The sequence below is a fragment of the Lissotriton vulgaris genome, chromosome 12 (genome assembly GCF_964263255.1).
Source record: "Lissotriton vulgaris chromosome 12, aLisVul1.2, whole genome shotgun sequence".
In the NCBI taxonomy this organism is placed as follows: Eukaryota; Metazoa; Chordata; class Amphibia; order Caudata; family Salamandridae; genus Lissotriton; species Lissotriton vulgaris.
The window spans coordinates 212,797,559-212,823,080 of NC_141700.1; the positions used below are offsets into that span (position 1 = coordinate 212,797,559).

General features: G+C 44.7%; 1 protein-coding gene across 2 annotated transcripts in view; it reads right to left on the reverse strand.

Annotated features, from left to right (window-relative positions):
* CDH11 (cadherin 11) overlaps nt 1-25,522 on the reverse strand; it is a 274,044-nt gene that overhangs the window by 62,662 nt on the left and 185,860 nt on the right. The window contains exon 2 of one of the 2 annotated variants that reach the window (XM_086947717.1): nt 21,046-21,122. The exons of the other annotated variant lie outside the window; for it this stretch is intronic. The gene's annotated coding sequence lies outside the window, so the exon portion shown is untranslated. The remainder of the gene's footprint in view (nt 1-21,045; nt 21,123-25,522) is intronic. 2 annotated transcript variants of the gene reach the window in all.

Genomic DNA, 25,522 nt, shown 5'->3' on the forward strand with positions numbered 1-25,522 from the left:
AATTGCTAAGGGAAATAGAAATGGTCACAGAAGAATAGTCTGGACCTGTCTGGGCAGCACACTCTAATTCTAACTATGAACGCGTATATAATACACACAAAACACATAGACAATCCATGCTGGGTCTAGGTCAACTTAAGCCAATGAGGAAGTATAGTCCGATAGTCTGCTGCTTCTTTCTTTATTCACAATGTAAATGTACAAAATCGGCATGGTGCTATCTGTAAGTGTCAACTTAGTTACTAAACATTAATGTGCGTTAGCTTCACTCTGAGTTCTGAGAAGAACTCTACAGTCTAAACTATTAGCTATTCAGTATTCCACAGTGTAACAATGAACTATTCTAAAGACAGGAACATTCTAGTTGTAACCTACGATATTAGGTCAAGAGATTCACGTCTTCATGTGAGCATTATTGTTTTAATACACTATTCAGTATTCAGCACTGTGAACATGTGGCACCTAGACAATAACTAAGGCCCTTACTATGAGTCTGGTGTTCCACGGACTGCCAGAATCCTGGTGGCGGGCTCCTGACAGCCCTATTACGAATAGGGCGGTAGGGGCCCCCATGGGACTGCCGTAACTGCCAGGGAACCGTTGTTCCCTGGCAGTTGCGCAGCAGCCCTGAGGCCACAATATGCTTGGTGGGGCGGCGGTGGTCCTGCCAAGCATATTACGATTTTCCTCGGTTTTCATGGTAGAGAGGAAACAAAGGGGTCCCTACATGGCCCCCTGGTACCTCACGCCATTTGGATACACACAGGGGGGCACCCCAGTACCTGCACAGCATGGGCTGCGGTACAAAAGGGGGTGGTGATGGACGGAGCATCTGAATCAATCAAACACTCACACCCAGTCAAAAGTGTGGGCTAAAGAATGGTGATGGATTAGTCCCTTGCTCACTTTGCCACTGGATTTAAGCAAGCCGGGCTGAAGATGGCTGGAATGCCAGAAACCGGTCCTCAGAAGCTTGTTTCCGGTCCAGGGAAGACATGGCTTGGCAGTTCAGGCTGGACTGTTCCCATGAGGCACAGGGTCAGACTGATTTGCATATAGCCATGTCTGAACTGGGGTGGCAGAGTGGGCTAAAGAACGGTGATGGATTAAACCCAGATCTTTTGACTGGGTGTGAGTGTTTGATTGATTCAGATGCTCCGTCCATCACCACCCCCTTTTGTACAGCATGGGCTGCAGCAGTCCATGCTGTGCAGGTACTGCCTTTGATGTTCCCATTGATTTACATATTTCATAGGCACTGCCCTGGAAATGTCAAAGGACCGGCCACCAGACCAGGAGAAAACCCCTGAGCTGGCGGGCAGTTTCCACACAGGTTTGGCAGTGCGGGAGCAGTGCGGGTTAGCTCCCCCACCACCAAACTCACAGTAAGGCCCTAAATACAATGAGAACATGTAGCTTAGGAAAAGAAGAAATACATTTTAATGTCGGCACATTCTACACAGATGACATGTTTAAACGAGTGAAGTGTGAATCATTTATCAAAAATATCGCTAAGATTAGCATTTCCTAAATGCATTTATTTATTAAAGAAGAACATTAACTGAAAGATAGAACGATGAATGAGGTCTAGTGTGACCTAGTAATGTAATTACAATACAAATTAGTGCTTAAAACAAAAAATCATGCTACATGTTAATTCTGCACGTTTAAGAAAAGGCACATGTTCCTACTTTTCATTCTTTTAAGCATTTTTGTGTTAATGTCTAGTGTAAATGATGGCACTTATTTTAAGCTAAAGTTTCCTGCTCTAGCACTGAAGACAGTGAAGTGTGAGAGGAGGGAGACAGTGCTGCCTTAGTTATTCAGCTGTGACCTGTTAGCAACTGTCTGATAATTATCTCTTCCTAAATAATGCCATTTGCTTGACACTGGGGAAGGGGAGGTGAGTCAGCAGTTTCTGTTGTTAAGGAGAGGGAATCTTCTAGAAGGATTCTGACCCTTTGTCTCTCCTCTGAGTGCTATTATAGAAGCCTGATGACAGCCAGGTGTAGAGGCTTCACTTCATTTTGCTCATGCTTGGATACTGCAGTCATAGCTAGGTTGAAGGTTATTTAAAATTTTACCAGAGCTGAAAAGAAAAATGTGTATCAGCAAGGTTGATTATTTACTTATAGAAAGGCTATGCTGATGCATTAAAATTGAAAAAGGGTTTCATTTTCTAGTATAAGCAAACACATTTGGCAATTTCCTGAGGTAGAACTTTGGCCAAAACAATTTACTTCCATGCAGAGCTGCAGTTAACTGTAATGCTTTATTTATATGTTAGTCCAAAACTCTTGCCCTGTGCAGGCAGGGAAACACCCTTTACCATCCAGTCAGAACCACACAGTGCCTTTACAATGCAGGCACTACAATGAACGTATATATCAATAAGGACTAGCTAGTTAAAGAGGATTTAGGAGACTCCGGTAGGTACGTCAATAAATAAGGAAAAGCACTGTTTTCCTTATAATGCCCTCACCCACCGACCTAGTCGGTGGCATGCTTCATAATCGGGCCCACCACAGTGGCACCGAATGTGCCCCGGGAATGCTTCAACGCCAGGTGACTGCGGAGCTGGTATGTTGCTGAGTGTGCACTGAAAAGGGTCCTGAGGAAAGCCAGCTTAAAATCTACAAGGCACTGGCTGAAACATGTAGACCACACTAGGCGTTGGAGGTCATAATTAACAATCCAATCTACGTCTTCTTGCCTTTTTATCCGCTAACAGAGGCCCAGTTCATTAAAGATAAGTAACCCTCGGGTGCTGGGACCTCCTGTATAGCTTTTAAAACTTCACCTTTCTTACCCTTTTCACTGCACACTCAGCAACATACCAGCTCCGCAGTCACCTGGCATTGAAGCACACCCGTGCTTTTCCTTATTTATTGACGTACCTACCTGAGTCTCCTAAATCCTCTTTAACTAGCTAGTCCTTATTGATATATATACATAATTCAGGGGATACGGTCTAGCCTATCTAGTCCTCTCTCTCTCATTGATTCAAATACTACAATGAACGTATCATTACTCCTTAAGCATGCGGGTCATTACAATGACTTGCTCTAAGGAACGCATTGTTGGACTTAAAATCCAACACCTTCCCTACTGTTACACAAACTGGAGTTGGAATAGTAAATTATATTAGTCCAAAGTCTAGGGCGTCCCTAAGGCAAGTCGTTGTAACAACTTGAGTGCTAAGGCAACACGTGGAAATGACGTGTTCATTAGAATGCCCACATTGCAAAGGCATGCAAGGTAAAGCATGAGTGGTTCTGCCATACAACCATATGGGCATACACATAAAAATAGGTGGTTAAATTTGAGGGGTATTCTGAAAATCACCTCTAATTGGGATATTTTCTTTAATCAGATTTTGAATAGATAAGAAATGCCACAATCACACCAGTTTCATCTGCTCGTTGAGCCTTGAGCTAAAATCACTGGTCCGTTGGTCTCTTTATAGAAATAGACTGAACTCTCAACATCTATGAACTACGACAAAAAGCCACAATGTGCGATATTTATGGGGCACGGTTCCTGGAAACCCAGAATTGAGGATATTGTGAGGTTTGCAAGTTGTTCTAGTCAAAAATGGTTACACTGTTTGCAATTATTAATAAATACTTGATTCAATCCAATCAAGAGTATCATCAAGTCAAATAAAAAAAGCAAAAATTATTTCTTAACTAAGGTCAAGTAGTAGAAGTAAAAACTAAGCATAAAGTAATAGTCTGAAATAATTTACATTACATTCACATTACAAGTGATTGGCTGTCTTTCTTTTTAGTTATTAGCGAGGGCCCGAGAACTGGTTGTATAGTGGGACGGCAAAAGTATTACGAGTTGAAATAGAGGAAACTAACCAATGGGAATGAGGTGAGAGGAAGATATGGAGGGGGTGAGGAAAGGAGGAAGAGAGTAGAAAATGAAGGAGGGAAAATAATATGGTGGAAATTGAAAGAAGGAGAAAGAGGAAAAGAAAGAGGGAGTAAGGCAAAGGAGATTCTGAAAGGATGTAAGTGGGATGTACGATAAATTAGAATGTGCGAGAAGTCATGTAGAGGGAAAATGATCAAGAGGGAGATGAAATGAGGAGGAGAAAAGCATATGGCAAGGAGGGGAGCAGCAGGGGGGATATGAATAAGAACTTAATGTTGGAAATTGAAGAGGAAAAACTAAAGGTAGGGAGGGAATGTGGAACGGAGAGGAAGTTGAAGTCATATAAATGAAGGATGGAGTAGTAAGCCTGACAGCTTGGATGAAGAAAGGTCTAAAACAGATTAGGGAAATAGTGAAATGAGTAGAGCAGAAGGTTGTGTAAAAAAAGGGAAGTGCATTATCTTTGAGGGAAAAAAGGAGGGAGAGGGGCAGGAAGAGAGAAGCATAGAAGGGGAGGATTCAACACATAAACAAAATGGTAGTAATAAGGGAGGAAAAGGGAAATGTGACAGAAGAAGACAGATGGCTAGAAAGAGGTTAGTAGAAAGTAGAAAAGATATAAATAAGCAGTGGTTAATAGAATGAGAACAAATTAAATTGTGATAGAAAAATAAAGATGGAGAAAGGAAGTGAAAATCAATTGTGATGGAGGAAAAGAGCTCAATGGAATACAGATGAGAAGGAGGGAGTAGAAAAGTATGTAAAAAGGAAGAGATTCATTAATCAGGGGAAGAAGAGATTAAAGGAGAAATGAGGCAAAAGTTGAAGTGGACATACCGTTGAGAGATTTGCAGGGATGAGCAGAAGAAGGGAAAGAAGCTGGAGTGTGGCAATGGATAGAGGTACAAGCTAGAGGGAAAGGGAAGAAGGTAGATGGAGGCCTTATGGTAAGTTGAAGTATTTATAGGAAGGGATCAGTGGGCAAGCCAGGGAGGGAGTGGAAGGGAGAGAAGAAACCAATGTGTGGAACTGGACAGAGAGATGTAAGATTTCAGATAGAGGTTAGTAAGGAGGAGTAAGATAAGAAGAAGGAAGATGAGGTCTGGGGTCAGGAAAAACTGTGAAATGGTTGGAGATGAAGGGAGGAGGAGATAGAGAGATAGAGAAGGCATATATGTTCATGTGCAAGAGGAAAGCGAGACATATGAGACAGATGGGGAAGAATAGCGATAATAGGACAGGAAGGCATATTACTGGAGCAGGTAGGATTTATCAAGAGAGACAGAAAAAGGGCAAGATTAAGAGGAGTGGTTAAGGAAGGAAAAAATATATGATGGAACATGAAGCTGAAAGCATTTGAAGGATAAAGGTAAGGAGGTAGTATGAGGATGAAGATGAGGTCCCACCCAGGAGAGGGAATATTTCAATAAACACATACGTAATATAGAGTATAAAAACTCCCCACCAATCTATTTGTAGGGGATTGATAGGGGAAGATAACATTATAATATTTCAAGAGAAAATAGTGGAAATCTCCGCAAACTCATCAAAAGCAGATTGGGCACCCCTTCAAAAGGATACAACTTCAACAATGAACAAAGTGGGAGAATGAGGCACGACGATGGTAAGAAACAAAACCACTACTCCCATGATGCCTCCAAATCACCTAACCCCATATGTGATGCACAAAAAAGTGAGACACACTGGAGAGTGCAGCCCCGTCTCCAACAACACTTGATGGGCGATACAGAGCAGGAGAAATGCTTCAAAAGAAAGTGAGCAATGAAAGCCAAGCACCAGCACAGGCAGTGCAACGCAGTGCAGCGGAACACTAGGTATAACAAGCGGCATGTTTCCTTTGATGTGAGTTTTTTACTGTCCGTATGAGGGGTGAATGGGCACAGCTAAGGGTAGGGAAATGGAGTAATAATATGTTCATGCTAATGTGTATTCTCACCTCCCACAAGTGCAGTTATTTTATGGAGTGTGCAGTGCAACTCTTGATATATTCACAAGAGCGTGATGTATGTTGGTCTATATATCGTACTGAATGCAAAGCTGGATTACAAGAAATAACTATTGTATTTATAAGCATACAAGTGTGTTCCTATGCATGCAGTGTCAGTACTAGTGATGTGACCTGTGCTTGTACAGAAAAACCATGAAATAATGTAGTCATCTACCTTGGTTTTTTTGTGTCTGCAATGAATGTGATGATAAGAGGCATTTATATATGCACTACAACCAGAAAACAGGCAAGTAGGCCTGTTTCTAGAATTATTGCATTGCATGTTATGTGTTGTTCACGGTGTGAATTAGACCTTAGAGTGCAAAGGAAGAGCAAGAACCAGAACAAAACAAAGACATTTGAGCACAGGCCAATGCAGATTTAGGGCCTAATTTATATCTGGGCTGTATGCATACTCCGTCGATATGGCGACGGAGTATACATACCGCCAAGGTATTGGCCCACCAATCTGATTTAGACGTTGTCGAACTGTAGGTTGAATCAAGGCAGAGACTACCCTGTCTCTGCTGTGATTAAACCCCTCTGATGACACTACGGAGTAGGGGCCATGGGAGGCAGACCTCTAATTCCACCCACTTAATTTAAATGGGCAGAATTAGAGGTCAATTTTCACTGCCTATCACAGCTAGTAAAACCCTGGTGGAAAGGGGCAATGAAAACTGCTAATTGCTCCTGTCTCCATGGGAAAGGACTCCCGTGGCAAGAGGAGTATGTTATCTTTTCTTTATAAGCAGAAAATCCCACTTATTTTTTATTTTATTTTTTTAATAAAAAAAATTAAACAGTTTGGTGAAGGGCTCTGTCATGTTGACAAAGCCCTGCACCAAACTCGAAACAACATTGACAGGAACTGCCGTGATGGTGGTTCCTGCCAATGCTTTAAAAATAAACACTGTCTCTGCGATCATTTCTAAAATTGGTGGGTGGAGTAGTCTCAGCCTGGCGGATGTTAAGTCTTCTGCGAGGCCAATGGAGATTACTCTGTCTGAAAAATATAAATCGGGCCCTTAGTCCAGAGCACCTGTAGTAGCCTAAAAAGCAGGGCTGACACAAGTGGATAGAAATTTGGGTATAGGGGCATTAAACCGTTTTTGAACACCCCCCCCCCTTCCGATTTTTTAACCGTACCAAAGGCACAACCAATAAAAGGAAACTCCGGTGAACTGTAGGTAATACTATGTAAACTTTTGGACCCCCTTGGAAAAAATATCCAATGTTCACACTGGAATATGATTGAGCCCATCCTGGTTTATAGGGAACAGGATGACACCCAATGATGAAGCATGACCATAGTAGCATGTGTGAGAGCCCTAAAGAACCCCTTTAGATTACATTTTCTCAGGGCTTGAGTTCATCCTGGCTGTTGTCAGGACTAATTTTATAGGACACTTTTGTGTAAGTAACTTAAGAGTCATGTATCAGTATCCTTTATCCCTAAAAAATCTTTCTCCCCTCCCAGAATGCTTACCTGGGTACTTAAGGCTTCATTACAAGAAGATTTTGCTTCGTATTCCTGTTTGTATATACCATTCTAGCACTGTCACTGTGATGTCAAAGTCAAACAAAATTGCAAAGAATATTGCAGGGTCTCAGGTTAAGCCACTACATTTTCAAAAATGTGGCACTGCGAGTTAATTCTCAAATTAACAGCAGTTTACACAATCAAATTCAGCAATCGACTCTGACGTATCCAAAAAAAATTATTGCAGGCGCTTGGAGTGGGTTCAGATTTTAGGAAAACCCTCAACATAAACAAAGTGGGAGTGTGTGGAAATGGGGAAGTATGTGGGGGAGGCCCATGCTTTAATGGCAGGACTGTCTCGCAGCTCAGCAGCCAATCTCAACTTTGTTGCTCACACCAATCAAATAGCAGCAACAGCATTTCACAAGCTGAGACTCATAAGAAAAATAATCCTGTTCCTACCAGACAGTGCCGGAAAAACCTTGGTAAGCACTCTGGTGCTCACGTTTAAAAATCGGATAAAATTTAAGACACTTTGCATAGCATTCAAAGCTCTACATAAGCAGGGACCACAGTTTTTTAAAGACCAGCTGACACTCTACTGTCCCCCCAGACAACTCAGATCCACAACAAAGTATCAATTAGCGGTCCCTCGCACTAAGACAGTCTCCTGGGGAGACCGACGGTTCATGGTCACGGCAGCCAGACTTTGGAATACCCTTCCATTGTCGATCAGCTCAAGTCATTTTATCTTGCTATTCCTCAAAAGGCTAAAAACCTGGCTGTTCATCCAGTAATCCATCTAAAGAACCAGCATTAGAGAACCACGCTCTAATTCTTAGCACCGAGACGCCCACGGGCATTTGTTTGCGCTTAACAAATATAAAAAATAAACAAATAAATAAACAAATGTATGGCCAAAGGGCCGGTCTGAGCCTCACCAAATGGGGACACTTGCTGACAGCGGCCCAGCGCCATGAGCCTTTGTTTCATTGCTAAGCAATGAAAATCAAATAAAATGTAACAGAAACAATGTAGACGTAACCCTACTTTTGTTTCCAGCATTTAGAAAGTCAATAGATCTGGCACAGGCGAGACCTATTTACTTTGCCAAAGCTTGTCTTTATTTCACGCGCCAGAACATTCTTATGGTTTAGTGGCATTATGAGCAACTGTTATTACTACTGCCCGATTTCTAAGCCAAGCACTAATGAGGATATAAGGTTGAGAAACCTCGCCATGGGTGGAATCTGTGATCCGCAAGTGCCACAATGAGTTGTCAGCAGGCGCGTCAAGACACCACGCTAACTCATTTGTCTAGTACATCAACAGGGCAGTCTCAAAAGATCCCAGGCCACTGCTGTGCTGCTAATATTTTGTTTGTATAAAAAAAGGCATTCCTGGAGGAAATTCGACAGGACAACGTGCATATGGGTTCTGCTGACCCAAGCTGTATGCTGCAGTTCGAGGTGTATTTGACCATATCTTCAACAGACACCGCTTTTTACCAAAAACGAATTCCAGGATGCAACTGAGATCAATTGGAATGAATTCATAGCAGTCGAGTGCCTGCCCCAAGCATCCTAAAGCCAGCAACTGAGACCACTGTAACTGGTCGGCTAGAATTTCCACCAGGAAACCCCTACCTGAGAGATCAAGCATTTGAATATCAGCCTTCCTTCTGCTGGTCCAATTGCCGGGGCTTGGTAAACAACAGCGAGTGCCATTCCAGCAGAAGGCACCAGTCGGTCAGCATGAATATGCCTCAGTCTTCATGCAGAACTGGCCTCCCGTCTGCTCAATGCGCCCAGAAGGTGCAAGCAGCCTAGCGCTATGTAAATCAACTAATTCAATGAACACACGGCTAGATGTGGCAGTGCGTTAACCCACTGAGCTATAGCTCTCATTTAGTTGGTCCGACGCTAGTTATCTTGAGATGCATGTTGTGTGTATAGGACTATTATTAAGCCGTAAATATTGCAGACCACATCAGCATTATTCATTGTCTTCCCGTTACGTCATGGCCATAATAATAATAATATTAATAATAATAATAATAATAAATGGGTTTTTAAAGCGCCTGTTTATACTACCTAGTATGTCCCCGCAGTGCAGCTAGTCCACCCATCAATGATCAGGTATCCTACGATGTACCCAAACTGCCCAGAGGCACTATATGTGGAAGAGCCCTGTTTTTAATTTTTTGGGGGAAAATCCTCTCCGATGGTTCAGACCTGAGTGACTGCAGAAGGTCACTCCATCCCATCATGGTCCGACATAATGGGGTATTCTTTCAAAACACCCCTTGCTTAGGAGGTCTGCATGGAACGGTCCATCCAGCCTCCAGAAACATAACATGCCTCCTTAACCCACACAAACACAAATTTGCAGCCTCCGGAAACATAACATTCCTCCTTAACCCACACAAACACACAAAAAATGAAAGGCTCAGTAATTGAAAACATAATGCTCCAACTCAGCAGTAGAGAAGAATACTTAAACAGCCCAAACCTATGCAGCAGTTCTGTTACACTCAGTGAAGAACACCACATCAAAGGATGAGGCAAACCAGATGACATGTACTACACTATGACAAAAACATCCTCTTATTTCAGAATGAAATCATTCTACCTTGTGGAAACGGCAGGGCGAGCCCGCAGGTGATATCTGACTATACCTTGCCGAAAAGACCCAGGACCCACAACCTCCATCACATCTGGAAGCGCAGGAGAACCTTTCCCCAGACCCTTCTTTTCATTAGTCCCTTGGACAGTGTCTCCGGTATCTGGTGGGTCTGCAATATGAAGAGGAGCATCAGCCCCTTTTGAGTGAACTACTGTCGCTGCACAGCCTCCACTTTGCGACACGTTCATGCTATCATCCTCGCCTTCTAGATCAGATTCCGAAGGGATCTTACCATTGTTACCATAATCAATACTTGGCTGTTGATAGCTCTTGGAGAGCAACACATTCCTTTTGATGGTCTCACGACCTAACCGGACAGTGATCATTGTGCCTTTCACAGCACTCGCCCTCCAGGGATCTACCTCAAAAGGTAATAGGAGCTTACTCCCAGGTCACCCATTCTTCACAAGCACCCAGTCACCAACTTGATGCTGCCTCCGCTTAGCATGTCTTTTTACAGTTCTTTTGAGCATCCTATAGTGAGCATGTCAGCCATGGACATTCCAGGGACCTGCAGAATGTTCTTCCTCAGCTTCACTGAGGCACAACCTTGAATGAATTGGGCTTGAATCTGGTCAGCAGTGTCCGGTAGCGTAAAAGCGCTGGAAAGATCTTGTAAGCAATTGTAAAAAGCGTCAACTGATTCCTCTGGTGACAGCCCGCATAGCGTAACAGGAATCGTTCATAGTCAGGATTTGCAAGTGGCTCAAAATGCGCCGTGAGCGCCTCCTTCAGAGTGGTGTATGTGTAGTGTGGTCCATTTTCCACCACAGATTTGCCAAGCTTGTGAATAGCCGCACCCCCAGAAGCAGCAACATAGGGCATCGTCTGTCTGAGTCTAGCACCACTGCAGCAAAGTAGGCCTCTAGCCACTCCACCCATTCTTTCCAGTGTGCCGCTTGCACCAATGGGGGCCCCTCCACTACAAACGACTCGAAGGGTGGTATCGAGGCCATGGCAGCCAGAGGTGCAGACAACAAAGGCAAGTACAATGCAGGATAGACACCTCCAAGCCGACCCAGGCGCACAGGCACCTCAGCAGATTATTCCAGGATACACCAGCAGAGGGCCCCTTGTGCGAGAACCATGTATGGTATGACGTGGGACGCATTAATGTAAGTGACAGGCAGAATATGGGTGCACATATGAACCCTCCTGGGCAGCCAAGCAGGGGGTTGGTCAGATCATGCCATGGCAGTTCAAATTCACACTGGTGGCAAGGTAAGTCCTCATGTTAGAAAGTCACTGTAGGGGGCAGCACTGCACTGTAAGAACTCACCCAGCCAAACACAGGTGAAGATCAAACCCACGCCTGCTGCCTCAGTGCCTCCCAGGATTAACGTGGCTGCCGCTTGGGGGTGGGGCCAGCTGAACCACAGGACCGGTACACCTCCTGGGGAGTTCAGCATGACAGCCCCATGATTGCAGCATTGCAAAGCGGCACAAGCAGCTGCATCCTCAGCGACAGGAATATGAGCAGGGAGGGGCAGGCGCCACACTGCGGGTCTGTGGAAAGAACAGGGTGGCCGCACTCCATCCGACACGAGGAGCACAGAGAAAAGACAGAGGGGTGCACGAGTGGGAGACCCTCACCTTCTTCGGCAATTTATTGTGTGTATAGGCCTATTATTAACACCATCGCTGCTGATGGTATCCTTCTCCTGTGCTGGGCCCTAATGTAAATGGGTGTGGTCATGACACGCTCAGCTCGTCATGAGCACACGAGAGGTATACCTCATGACGCGCTGAGCTCGTCATGAGCATCGAAGGGGTTAAGCCGTAAGTAATGCAGACCACACCAGCATTACTCATTACAGGCCATATTATCAAGACAGGCGATAAAATTATCGCTGTTTTAGCGGCAGAAAACTGCCGCTAAAATGGCGATAATGGGCTTGATAATATGCTCTATGGAATTCCTATTGAAGCCCATGTTAGATGTCTTTCACATTTAACATGAGCTTCAATTGGAATTCCATAGAGCATATTATCAAGCCTATTATCGCCGTTTTAGCGGCAGAACTGCCGCTAAAACTGCGATAATTTTATCGCCTGTCTTGATAATATGCCCTTACGTTTTCTGCACGAGAAACGGGCTTTCGGGCTACATTTATCATCTTCCCATTATGTCATGGCCATCCCCTCATGGTCCGACGTAATGGGGTATTCTTTAAAAAATACCCCTTCCTTGGGAGGTCTACATGGAATGGTCAATGCAGCCTCCAGAAACAAAACAATGCACAGTAACTATTTCGATTTTCTTTCTTCAAGAAAGCCGGGCACGATTTAAGGGACATTAAAACACTCTGCTAGTTTTAAAATATCTGTGTTTTGTGTTTTGAAATGCAAATAGGTCTGAAACCACTTTTTTACTTCAGTGAAACCTACGTTAAGCTTCCTCTCCCTCTTTTCCACCCTAAACCACCAATAGCCGCACTCTGTAACTGTCCTTGTTTATACATAGAAGCGCTCCAGCAGGTGCATTAACCCACGAACCATCAATTTTTGTCTGTTCGTATGAAAGAAGTGGTTTGCCGGAATGCCTTGCTCCCCTAACGAGTGACTGCAATGACACCTCATGTAGGCGCTTTACATAAACCAAACAATTCATGAATAAGCATGCAAAGCTCCATAGTGAATGTGTTATTGTATCAAAAGTTGGTGTGTTGGTCTGACACAAGGTATCTTGAAAGTTGATGCTGCATCCGGTCTATTCAGGTTTAGTTTTGCTCCAAAAAGTAGGTACAGAAGGCTGTGTCTCGAGGCACTAGGTTTGTATCAAAATACGTTTGCATGTTTTTTAAATTTCTTTATATGTCATCCCAAAGGAACTATTAGACCGTACTGGAATAAGAGGTGTTCAGTAAACTCAATTTTCACCCAACATGTGCCATTGAAAGTACCAAGTGAAGGGGGCTGCTGCTATAGATGATGCCAGCGTTGTAGGAGGGGTGGAGGGGCTGAGCGTGGTGGTACAGAATGGAGATGGAAGAGATGGTGGTGAAAAGGGGTGCAAAGGATCGTATTTACCTAGCGAGGGTCAATGGTGTGGGCTTACCACAGAGAGGTATCCGAGGTGTTCTGGGGCTGGTGGGGGTTCTTCTGGGAGAAAGTTGAAAGGAGAGCATAGAAGAGATGACAACTAATCTAGCAGAGGAGAGGTTGGGAGTAGAGAAAGAGTGTGTTGGGTGGCCCATATGCCTGTGAGTTGGGCCCTTGCCACCTGAATATTTAATCCTTCTGCAGTGAATAATATGAGTACCACTGAGTTGTGTAACAGTAACCTCTGCTATATATAGCACAGTAAAGCTGCAAAGAAACATTAAGGGCCCGATGTAGGTAGGGCTTTACCGATCGGTATCGGCCGAAAATACTGATTTTTGGCCCTTACCGATCGGTAAACAGCCATCGAGATGTAGGGGACCAAAAACAGAACGAATCGGATAGAAAACCGATTCGGAATGTGTACCGAATGTGAAAGAATCCGATACGTACATACCGAAAATCGGATATGTAACGAATCGGAAAAACACCGATTCGGTTACAAAGACCGAATCGGTCCATGTACCGAATCGTTAGTGACACCGAATCGGAAAATCACCGATTCGGTCCCACTACCGAATCGTTAGCGACACCGATTCGGAAAATCACCGATTCGGTCCCACTACCGAATCGTTAGTGACACCGAATCGGAAAATCACCGATTCGGTCCCACTACCGAATCGTTAGTGACACCGAATCGGAAAATCACCGATTCGGTCCATGTACCGAATCGGAAAAAATACCGATTCGGACATGATCCGATTCGGAAAACATGCCGATTCGTATAAATCTCCGATCGGGAAATTCCCCGATTCCGACAGTTGGGGAGATGTAGGGAGGCACAGAAACACCGAAATCGGCTCAAAATCGGTAGAATTCACTCGGTATTTACCATGGATTGCAATCAGGTGGTAACCAACTCCAACCCATATAAACAGTCCCAAAATGCATTGCAACTTGCAGGATGGCAGCTTTCTATGTCATTGCGAGGCGGCTACGGCTACAGCAGGAAGGACTGAGGGAATGGCTAAGAAATGAACAGGTCTACAGACAGAGGATAACCCTGTTCATGCTCACTGAGGCTGAGATCCTACAGAGATACAGGCTGGACTCTGACACCATACTTGAGCTCATCAGGGACCTTAAGCCATACTTGGACCACCACACCCCAAGGGCACACGCCATCCCTGCGCACGTCCAGGTGCTATGCAGCCTACACCTGGTAGCGTCTGGCAGCTATCAAAGTGGAGTAGCAGCAGCAGGAGGGGTGAGCCAGAGCAGCCTGTCAAGGTTCTTCCACATATTCCTTGACGCCATGATAGACAGGATGGACCAATACATCTCATTCCCTGCAACCCACGCAGAACTGCTACAAACCAAAGCGGACTTCTACCAGATGGCACACTTTCCCCAAGTCATCGGTTGCATAGATGGCACGCATATTCCGATTTGCCCACCAGCGGACACCGAATACATATACCGCAATCGGAAATCGACACACACCATCAACGTGCAGGTGATCTGCAATGCCAAGTGCACCATCACAGACCTGGTAGCAAAATTTCCAGGGAGTACCCATGACTCCTATATATTCCAACAGAGCGGCATATATGCACGGCTGATGGCTGGCGATTTTGGAGAAGGATACCTCCTAGGTGAGCCACATCATCAGACCCCCATAACACATAGTAGGTAGGTGTAATACATGTATGCATGTGTCTAATGTGACCCCTTTCTCTTCCAGGCGACAGTGCATATGCCCTCCGCTCATTCATACTCACCCCCTACCTCAACCCCTCCACACCCAGCCAAAGGAGGTATAACCGGGCCCACATACGCACAAGGAATGTTGTTGAACGGACCTTTGGCATCTGGAAAAGTAGATTCAGATGCCTGCACAAGAGTGGAGGTGCAAGGCAGTATACCCCCATCACCTGCTGCAAGATCATAGCTGTATGTGCAATGTTACACAACCTTGCGGTCAAGAAGGGCACTGAGGTGGAGTTGTCTGACTACGAGGACTATGACGACGACGAAGCTGTGCCACTGACACAGCCAGCTGGGGTGTGTACGCCATGTGATGGCAGATACAGACGTGAGGAGATCACTGAGAACTATTTCTGACTGAGTACAGATGCAAAGACAGCTAAATGTTGCTTGGAAAATAAACTTTTTAATAGTGATGCACCACAGTTACATCACTGAAGTGCATAGAAAAATGGAGTCTGTCAAAACAAATAAAGTCCAGGGTTCTGGTATGATCATCCCCCCTTGCCAGCCTATTTTTTGGCCCGCTTTCCAGACCCACTGGGGTGTCCCTCGGCCCCCTCCGAATGGCCAGCAGCATCAGCGGAGCGCCTGGTGCTCCTCCTTGGCTCTGATGCAGCGCTGGCCGGGCTGCTGCGGCTGCTGCTGTCACCAGCATCACCCAGGTCCAGGGCAGGATTGGAGGCGGCGTTTGATATTAACATGGCCTCCATGGCCGTGGTGATCCTGGCCATCCCCCTGATCAGCTCAGCAGTATGCTGACTCTGCACCGACTCCTGATTTGCGCTACGATGGCACAGCTGTGCAGTCGCCGCTGCAAGGCGGGCCATGGCCCGGTTGAGCACCCGGGCATCCCTCCTGCGCGCAACCTCATGCTCCTCCTGCCTGGCAGAGGAGTGGGTGATGGCAGTGGTCAGCCTGCCCAACCCTGCTGCCACCTCCTTGTTGCTGTCCACAACAGCCTGGAACCCCTTCACCAACTCCCCCATCTGCAGGTTGTGCTGCAGGAGCTGGCGTTGGCAGGCCATGGTGGATCTGGCCTGTTGGCGCTGGATTTTGACCATCTGGCCCTCCAGGCCCAGGAACACACTGCCCTCCCGTGCTGGTGCAGCAGTGGTGGTGGTGGTGGTGGTGGTGGTGGTGGCACGGCGTCTGGCACTGCTGCCTCCGGCCTGCTGAGTGGGCTGGGGTGCCACTGGTGGTGGTGTGGTGCTGGCCGGTCCCGGAGCCCCTGCTCCCAGGACAGGTAGGACGGGTGGCAAGGCCACGGTTGTGGCAGGAGATGTTGTCGGCGGAATGGTCTGCCTTGTTGGGGAGTTGTATGGGGAAAATTGCAAGGGGGGTGAGCTGGGCAGTACTGGGGAGTGCACTGCCTGGAAATCAATCACCAGGACTCCCTCCATTCCAAGCCCTGGGGTGTCTCCTTCCTCATCCTCTTCCTCCTCCTCCTGGCCAGGCTGGCTGGTGCTCGGCCCTGCCACTGCAGTATGTGATGTCGAAGCTCCCTCTGCTGCCACAGTGGTGCCGCCTGATGGTGCCCCTAGGTACAAAGAAGCATTTGTAAACTGAGTGCCGATGTATTACAGTCAGTACAATTATGGCATTCCACATGTCCTTGCATCTCCTTACACCGTGTCACACTGTTTCCTGTCTTGTGATTCTGCACTGACATATTTGGCTAACTCCTGCTGACTACATGTACCATGGTGCTTGTCTCTTGTATGTTGGTGACAGTACAGTGCTGGTGTTTGCCTATGCATTGTGTCTAATGGGGAGGTGTCTGGTAGGGTGTGTCATGATGCGCATGCTTCTTACCTGTAGCTGTGGCCATCGCAGTGCTGTCCAGGGTCCCGATCCCTACAATGCTCTCCCTCTCGATGGTGCTGGAGACAATTTCCTCCAGCTCGGTGAGGGGTGGCGCCGGGTTCTTGCCTCCTCCGGTGAGTCCTGCCTGCCTTTGGAGGTCGGCCAGCTTCCTCTTGGTGAGGCTGCGGAGGTCATAGAACCTTTTCTTAAGTTCCTCAATGGACCTGGGGGTGACTCCAGCAGCATTTACCTTCTGGGCGATGTCTGCCCACAATCGCCTCTTGGTGCTGTCTGGCACGTTGAGGGACAGCTTGCCAAAGAGCTGGCGGTGCACCCTCACCACCTCCTCAACCAGCACCTGTAGTTCTGTGGTGGTGAATTTGGGCTTCCTCTTTTGGGAGGACTTCTGGCTTCCTGCCTGATCTGCCATATTCTCTTGCTCCTGCTCAGTCTGCAACCTCCTTCTCCCACTGCTGCTAACTGTGTGTTGGGCTCAGGCAGGCTTTCCAGAAACTTCTAGAAACTTCTTAATTGGCTGCACCTGCCAGGGTTGCCACTCCCTGTTTGGGTGGGGGAGGGGGAGCCACCTCATTGGCTGAATCGCCTATTGCCGAGTCTGCTTTTACCGATTCGGTAAAATCCGATTCGGTAAAATCCGATTCGGTAAAATCCGATTCGGTAAAATCCGATTCGGTATTATCCGAATCGGTAAAAGCCGAATCGGGTCATGCAATGCATTCCTATGGGCTTTTTCGCCATGGGTCTATGATTGCCGAATCGGTTTTTACCGAATCGGCTTTTACCGATTCGGTATTCGCCGAATCGGAAATATCCGAATCGGTGGTAGCCGATTCGGTATTTTCCGATTCGTTGTTGGCCGATTCGGTAATTTCCGATTCGGACCGAGCTGAATCGGAACGTACCGAATCTCATTACCGATGCCGACCGAATCGGTCTTCAGTCGGTATTTTTTTCCTACATCTCGTTTTCCGATTTCAGAATACCGATTCGGCCCGCCTCGGTATTTTGAAATCGGAAAATCCCGTTTACCTACATCGGGCCCGTGATGTAAACAGCTGCTGGTTTGAACACTCCTTCCTATCAACGTTCCAAGTTCCAGGACCCACTCCTGCACATAGCACATGACATAAAGCTGGTACCTGGGCCTGGAAACTCTCACGCGAGACATGCACCCTTCTTTGGTGCTATGCTAAACGCCCTTGAAAGAACCTCACAGTACCAGAACTGTAAATGTCCCTTTTTCATACATTGCTTGAAACCAGTGTTCTGTCTGTTTCTAAGCAATGCCTACTTTTGCCAGTACCTTAAGTCAGACACAGGCAAATCAGTGATCTGTCCACGATCACGCAAGTTCAAATATCAAAGCCAGGATTAGAGACAAGTTTCATTGGCTGGATTCCCAACAGCTTCTCTAATGAAGACCATCATCCCCTTCCCCTGGCATTATGGTCTGTGGTATGACGTAGACTTGAATAACTAATGGAGAGTGAGGAGATGTCACTGATTAGAGAGGCCACAGAGGTACTTTCGTTTCCCAACTGTGACCGATGAAGAGATCGCTTAACAAAAAAAGATGTCTGCCATCGCATGGAAATCAGACTGAAATCTTTTTGCTTAAGAGAAAAGCAACCATGACATGGAAGGGTGGGAGGCAAGGGAAATAATCACCATGCATAAGGCGGAGTGGGAAGAATAAATAGTACCTCAATAATGCAGTGAGCAGCAGACGGGCACTGATAAAGTTGAATCAATCTATATTTAATCCATGGGCCACGGAAAGCAGAGGAAGTGATGCTTTGCCTGTGGAGGCCAATTTGGAGGCAACAAAGAGAGTGACACTGAAGCCAGCAAATGATAAGCAATAGGCAGGCTCCAAACCCTTTTTTGTAAAAAAAAAATAGTGCCTCGCAAGCCAGAGCACATGCAGCGCACACGCTGTCACATGCCCGACCTAAAAATGCCCTTACTTGGAATTTTTGAAAAAGATAAAAAATATTGGTATTTCCATTCAAAGAAGGTATTTTTTCCAATATTGACATAGTAGTTCAAGTGCAGTTGCCTCACCCTATTTTTTACATTTTGTGGGGGAGCTCAGTCACAGTCTCTTAGTTTTCTTTTTGTGAATGAAGGGGAATTGGTTACATTGTCTTTAGTGGATGACCTGACTTTTTAATTCAGATTTGTTGGTCTCCTTGCCAGCACATTCATGGTTTGGAGCTCTGCAAGGGTTCACCATGAATGGTCTTCCATCAACATGTGCACCATAGTATGTGTGAAAGCTGGGTTTCTTTTGCACATCAACTTGATGTACAGTGCATCTGCATTTGCTGTGGGAAATGCAACCCTCCATTGGCTAATAAGCTTCCAGCTCTTTCTCCCTTGTAGAGGGCACATCATTCATGAAAAATGCAATTTAAAAATGAATGTTTGACTTCTAAATGTTGATAGATCCATCACTGTTTTCAGTTTCGGGGCATGCCTAGTACAGGTTTTCCATTGTGTTGTGGATGGCCTTAGTTATTCAAGCAGGATTGCAGCCCTAGGCGCTCAAGCACGGCTAGTTTCCATGAAGATGGGAGCCCTGTAGCGTCCGATGGGTACCTAGTTTGTGCATCTTCTGTGAATAGCACGTCCCTACATCTGAGATGACATTCATGTAATTCCACTTTTTTGTGACTATGTAATTTTGACATTGTTTGGAGCAAATGGAATGATGAGGATTCTCTGCAAAACCTAAGGATCTTGAAAACATCAACACTCTGTGGAGCAGAAACAGAGCTCATTGCTCCTAACTTGTAATTTCTGATGGTGAAGCATGTATGAGGTGTGCTGGAAACTGGTTATACCAGCGTTAATCAATTTATCCCACTGTGATTACATTGACCAGTAAATGGTGCAATATTCGGCGCTTGAAAACATCCAGCTCTTCTGAGTTGGAATTTATGTGGGTGCGATAAATACCACTCCATTTTGGGGAACAGCATGTTATTGTTTATGTTTAATGCTCCAAAATCTGCATGATTGAGTAAATACCATGTTTTTTCCCCATGATAACTATCGACAAATCTGATCTGCTGATATTTATCACAGAAAAATCATAGTTGCGACATGTGAGGTAAAAGCAGTCATCACACATATGACAATTAACCAGACCAGTCATAATGAGGACGTTTGCAGGACAGCACAACAAAGGAGGGACAAAGAACATTTTTGGGGCATCCATCATGGTGCAATTAATCAAAGACTAGGGATTTGCAAAAGATAAAAGATGGGTAAAAGTGAATCTTTTTCTGTGGTTTCACAAGCTCCATTTCTGGGTCAGGCAACGGTCTGCAGACATTAACAGCTCCAACATTGATATTACATAGGATGTTGAAGAATTTGCAAGGGTATTAATGATAGCCTAGCTATGCAGCTACCAGACCATTCGCTCCTTTGAAGTGTGGTAAACTTGTCTTACAGAGGAACCAGGACATCACTGGTGAGTTTCAAGTACAACTTTAAAAATGTTCATGACAGAGTTGGGAAGGGAGATGTCCAGCCTGACGCAACTACCGAGCCACAGTGAGTTAAAGGCAGATATTGAGAAGGGAAATATGATAGAAAAAGAAAATAGTTCTGTTAGGAGTTTCAATAATTCTCTTTCTGTTTCACATGTTTTTAATTTAAAACATTCTTCTTCCAGTGGTGGAATGTTCTAATAACCTTATAACCCTTCTGCCTCCGTTTTTAAAGACACTCTCCATCGTTTTTGGCCATAACTTGCGGTATGAGCCTATAACTCAGGATGCAGGCTTTTAACAACCAGTATAGCCCTCAGCAGCAAGCTATACGGCAATAATATATTATAGACTGGCTAAGAAAGACATCTTTACTACTTTCAGGTCTGGATTTTGGCAAATGCAACATAAACATTACACTGCGCCCCCATTTGTATTCGTGTGCATTTCTTGTGGAGCTGAGCGCAAGTGCCGGCAGCAAGCATTCTTTTAAGGCACAATGCACCCTTGAGTATAAGAAGCAAACTTGTAACAGAGAGGAATCTGGCAGCAGCTTTTACGAAATTGTTGTTTTTTCCTGAATAAAACATATGTGAGAAGGAACTAACACCTTAGAAAAACAATAGCATGTTATTTCACAGCTCCCCCACACAAAATACCTTTTATGCCACATTAATTTTGTGTTTGTATTATTCAAGAACAGATTCATTGCCAGCCACATCCTACACTAAGACAAGGAGCATAATGAGATTAAGTACAACATTAGGTACTTGAAGACATAGACAGCAGGCTTCAGAGACTGGCATTAAGAAGGCTTAGGAAATGAAAAATGCCTGTGAATGCAGACTTACATTTCTGTCTTGCCCCAGGGGAGATCCACTTTAGAAGCATATGGCACAGAATGTCTTGTTTCTAAATATGAATTGTGCTGAAAACCAAACAAAATGTGAAAATTCAGGCTTATTAAAATGCATGACCACTGAAACTGTTATTTGAAGACTGCAAGCAAGGCACAAGAGGATTATACAGTAAATAGTCATTGTCACTATTGCAGAGTGTATGAAATTCGCATAAGTCTTTATAGGCAGCAATAACACAATATAATGCTTTCAAAATACGAAAATACATTCTATTGTTTAAGTGGTTGTGGGTGATAGCCCGGAAGAGAAATAACTTACATGTGGGGTTAAAAAAGCATTGGCAGTGGCAATCAGGGTCCCTTTGGTGTATTGGAAATAAGGCCTGGACTTTGAGAAACATGTTGTAAAAGTCGATCACATCAAAACAGTGAGTTATTAACCCCTTCACTGCGGCGGCTATTCCGCCGCAGTGCTAAGGGGGCGGGGCGGAAATGCGGCGGGCGCATGCTGGGGACGGAACCGCTCCGTCACCAGCGTCGGTTGCGCTGTGCTTATGACGGAGCGGTTCTGTCATGGCCCCGCCCGCTCAATAGAACGCTCAGCGTAGGCGCGGAATTCGCGCCGCACAGTAGCGTTGGGCGGGCCATGACGGAACCGCTCCGTCATCAGCACAGCGCCACCGCAGCTGATGACGGACCGGTTCCGTCATCAGCAGGGGAGGGGTAATATAAAATACAATATTTGTAAACAGAAATTGCGATACATTAGATGAACTTAGGTAAAATGTTATAAAATCCTGATAGTAGTTTTTAGCAATATTACGTTATGTTATTTATCTAATTTTCTCTAAAGAGAAAACTGTACAAAGGATTGAGGGCCTGCAGGTGAGACTGGAACCTATAAATAATTTCAATGATACCAGAGATAGGGCTATACCTTAACTTCCCTTACACTTAAAAAAAACACTTCACATTATCTAGGGGTTGAGACACCTCTTGTGAGATTCAAACACTTGAACTGCTGGTTTTAGTGATACACGATGAGATTATACTTCTGAGCTATCCTGGAACTTAAAGGAAAGACTGTAGAGCATGAAAAGGTTGAGGCACAACTGGTGGGATTGAACCCAATGAACTGCATGTGCCAGCAATGCCAGACACAAGATTACACTTTGAGATAATCAGAGTTGAAGAAACAACTACACTTTATCTAATGGATGCTATGGGATTGGGACCTATGGGCCATATGTATGAAGACATTTCCCATAGACACAGAATGGGTAAAACCCTTTGATACGTCTGGCCCATATATGAACTGTCGGTTTCAGTGATACCAGAGACAAGAATATAGAAATTGATATGAGAAAAGATTCTATTCCTGAGCTATCTTTCAACATAAAGAAACAACTGCACGCTGCCTAAGGGCCGAGGCACTGCTTGTGAAATTATACCCCATGAACTGACGGTTTCAGAGACATAAGAGACATTGTTGTACCAACGAGCTATTCTTCCAATTGAAAAAATAACTGCAAAATATGTACAGGTTGAAGCATCACTGAGCGAGTTTGAACTGTGAACTGTTGTTTTCAGATAAACGATAAATCACAGTGTACCACTCTGAATAACTCGTCCTTAAAAGAAAACTGTGAAACATTGATGGAATGAGAGATCACTCAAGGAATTGAAACTGTGAGCTGAAGCTTAAGCAACTCTGCTTTGACCTTAATCCCCTATCCATTCATCTTAAGGAAAACGGCAGCAGTAAAAAAAAAAGTAGTTGCTTTATTCAAAAAAGAAACACAGACATCAGAGTCTGCTGTCCCCACAGGCCACATCCCTGTGTTATTGCCCATTCCCAAAGAGTCGCAAATTCCTACCTGCCTCATAAATATTGATGAGGAAGGTCATTGGAGACCCCACTGGGATAGCAAAATGTGTCTCCTTTTTCAACTTGCAAATTGTGAGTCACTAAGATTTGCAAATTGCGAGGCGCAAAAGTAAATGGCCATACATGTGGCCCCATATGCATATTTGTTTAATGGATTTGTTTTTTGTGCACTGTTTTGGGGATCAAATCATCAAAATTGCTTAGGCCAAGGTCCACGGATGCCAAAAATGACTCACTAGTGGTCCCCAGATTCCAATTATGATTCAGTGGGGGTCTTCGGGTTCCAGTAGTGATGTAAGTGAGGTCATCAGAAGTCAAAAGGTTAAGAATCACTGTTCTAGATCCATCCGAGTACTTTTCCCAACCTAATGATCACTGGCAGAAGAGAGGAGTTATACTTGTATATATTTACATGTTCACATGGTTTTGACCTCTCCAAGAACATGTTCTTAGACGTATTGTGACTCACACAAATTCAAACTCATCAACAAACCTGCTTCATCTAGATCTACCTTCAAAATTTAAATCTGTGATCCCATTACCTGGGCCTCTGTGAGAAACCCCAACAACATTTAAAATGGGATATTCAGCCTCCTTTGGGACACAGCCACTAAATGCATGGAAAGCCATTTCTTAGACTCCTTAATTCAACCAACATAAGAAAACATATGTCACTCCTAGCCATCATCAAAGACAATACTCTATATCACATCTTAGCTGCCATGTCCATCTTTAACCAGCACAAAGCAATGTGATTGGAAGGGTATTGTTTGTCTTGACTATAAAGCATGCCTGATTCACCTATGGATTTCCCCCCAGTGAACATCACTGGGACATAGATTAATCCCCGTCAGTTATAGCTTCCATTATGCACAGTATTAGACCTTTGTCAAAATTTTGGGGTCAAATGGCCAAGTATTGATTGTTGAACTAATTTAAACTAAGGTTTCCACAGCAAGCGATGACTAATGCATATCTTTGGTCTGTTTGGCTAAAATAAACAAAAAGAAACCACCATTGCCAAAGCCAGTAGTTCACACTTTGAAGACCCATTAACTTTTTTAAAGCTTTTGTAGCCATACTGTACACCGTTCCTGCACCACTTATGTGCGTACCTACAAAATGATGCAGCCATCTTTTTTCTTTTTATTTGCCAAGCTGAGTTGGATCGGCAATTAAAATAAAGCTAATTGTGAAAGGGTGTTTTTTCAAGCGCGGGTAGGGGAGCACCATGGAGTAAACGGGTTGAAGGAGCAAAATAGAGGGAACAGGTGGGGGGAGAAACCTAGAGGGAACGGGTGGGTCAACAAAGAGAGCGTGGGTGGGGAAACAATGGAGGGGCGGTGAGGAGAAGCAACGGGTGATAACAGCAGCTCATAGGTGGGGGAAGCAACACAGAGGGCTGGGGACAGAAGCAACATTGAGAGCGCATGTCGGGAGGAAAAGCAATGGGTGAAAATGATGCATAGAGTTTGGGGGAGAAGCCTATGGTTGAGAAAGTAACGAGGGTGAACACGAGAGTGAGAGCAATGTGGAGGTGCAGAGAGAAGAATATAGGCAACAAGTGCATGTGCACAGAGTGCAGGGGGATAGAACCACACAAGGGAGACTGCTTAAAAACACATGCACTCTCGTGGAGGAGTGCTTTACCAAAAGGAAAAAAGTTTTAATAACAGCTCAAATCATTTTACAGTTCAGAACAGTGATATATGAGCACCATCATGTAGAACCGTTCTTTTTTTTAAGAATCTAAAATAAAACAAATTGAAAAAGTGGCCTAAACCTTCTAGGTATAATTAAACAAAATAATCAAGTAGGATTTGAAATAGTATACAACGTTATAAGAGCTTTCATATAAAACCTCTATTAAAATAATAAAACTCATTCATATTCATGTTATGTTAAAATGTTGTGTCCAGCAGCCTCCCCGTTATAAAAACTGATCAGTGTCACTGAACATGCTGATCATAGTGCTGCTGTGCCAGATGCAACACTGTGGGACAATACATTTGGGCTCTCAAGTGGGAGTGTCAAACCTGGACACACCAACAGCGGTTGGGTCATCTCGGTTCCTGTTCCTTTCTTCCTCTAGTTCTAACCGTGAGAATTGATGTTCCTTTCTTTCCATCCTTAAATTTCTAAATGTTGCTCTCTTTGTTGCTCTTTCTCTCACACACATGCACGTGTGAACACAGCGAAGACTCTATTAATCAATCACCAATCATCCAAATCCCTATTTGGACTGTGGATGAGTTAATCCATTCTCAGATAGGAGCATTCAGTCCATGATCTCCATTCAGGAAACAACCTTGTGCCTGGGTGTCCAGTGGAGTGCTGTAGTCTCTATCATAAGTGATATATTTTTTTCCAAAAATCATAATAATAATACCGCAAATTCTAAAGTGCATAGCTAACTCGTTTGAGGCGTCCCAGCGCTGGTGTCCACCAGCCTCAATGCAGTTATCAAACCCCCTGACATCAGCAGCTAAAAAAACAAATTTTACGTTTTTTCCTAAACAGGGCTTCCAACTGGGCCTGATGAACTGCTAAGGGCAGAGCATTCCACAATTCAAGTGCCAGG